The sequence below is a fragment of the Lactuca saligna genome, chromosome 2 (genome assembly GCF_052625555.1).
Source record: "Lactuca saligna cultivar CGN05327 chromosome 2, ASM5262555v1, whole genome shotgun sequence".
NCBI lineage: Eukaryota > Viridiplantae > Streptophyta > Magnoliopsida > Asterales > Asteraceae > Lactuca > Lactuca saligna.
The window spans coordinates 137954832-137956187 of NC_136418.1; the positions used below are offsets into that span (position 1 = coordinate 137954832).

Here is a 1356-nt window from a genome sequence, read left to right on the forward strand (position 1 = left end):
ACAAGCATTTGGATGAAGTCAATGATGTAGCTGATTACTTTAATGTTCCAAATGTGCCTCGCGAGACTCAGCTACTTCGCATGCTTCCAGTGACATTCAAAGGTGCTGCAAAAGACTGACTCAAGTCACTTTCCCCCGGATCAGTCACCACATGGGCCAAGATGAAAGAAGAATTCATTGATCACTTTTACCCACCTTCCAAGATAGCCAAGTTGAAGAAGGCCATTGCTAACTTTGAACAACAAGCTGGAAAGTCGCTATATGAAGCTTGGGTGAGGTACAAGAGCTTTCTAAGAAACTGCCCACACCATGACCTTAATACCCAGCAAGAAGTCTCAATTTTCTATGATGGAGTCAATGTCACAACCAGGCAGCTACTTGACTCGCAAGGCCTGCTCACAAAGAAGCCACCCCCAGTGATCAAGGAATTGATTGAAGAATTCTCTAAGCACTCTAGAGAATACCACAACCTAATAAATGATGTTACTAGGGGAGCCGCATATGCAGCTATTGAAGACTTGTCCGCGGTCATGGCTATGCTAAAAACCATGGATAGGAGGATGGATAAACTGGATCAAATGATCCATGCTATTCGGGTGGGTTGTGAAAATTGTAATGGACCTCATCTTACTAGAGACTACAACTTGGATGAAAATGGCAACAAAAAGGTGCAAGTATGTTACTCAAGTGGTGACCGATATGATAAAGACTAGCGAAAACCAAAGAAAGAGTGGCTCCCATATGAAGAGTACAAGGAGGCTAAGAAAGAGAAGTACAAGCAGAAAGGAAGAGGTTTTTACCAAAAGGAGGAGCCGACACAAGAAAGAAAACCAAGTTTAGAAGAGATGCTTACCAAATTTGTAGCTGCTTCAGAAAAGAGACATAGTGATCATGATGCTTCAATTCAAGAAACAAGAACTATCCTTAGAAACCAACAAGCATCTATCCACAACATAGAAACGCAGCTAGGGCAACTTGCTCAACAAATAAACCAAAGATCACCGGGTGAACTTCCTAGTAAAACCAAAAATAACCCACGAGGCGCGCACATAAATATAGTTACAACAAGAAGTGGGAAAATAATCACTCCTCTGGCCCTTATTCAGAATGAAGCACCCAAAGAATCACAGAAGGAGGAAGCAGAAAATCAAAATCTTCAATCTGACAGCTCTACTTGCCGAGTACAAAATATGGACTCGGCGAGTCCACTGCCAAATCCGAAGGATCATACCCCTGAAAAGCTTTACCAACTTCCATTGCCATATCCAGCCCGAGCTAAGAAAGAGAAGCAGGAAGAGGAGTACCAGAAGTTTCTAGATCATATCAAAGCTCTTCAAATCAACATACCCTTCATCG

The 1356-nt window shown here is 42.4% G+C and overlaps 1 non-coding gene across 1 annotated transcript; it reads right to left on the minus strand.

Annotated features, from left to right (window-relative positions):
- Window positions 1-209: 209 nt before the first annotated feature.
- Window positions 210-316, minus strand: LOC145033190 (small nucleolar RNA R71). The gene has a single exon (XR_013677427.1). It is a non-coding gene; the product is annotated as a small nucleolar RNA R71 (small nucleolar RNA).
- Between the last annotated feature and the right edge of the window lie 1040 nt (window positions 317-1356).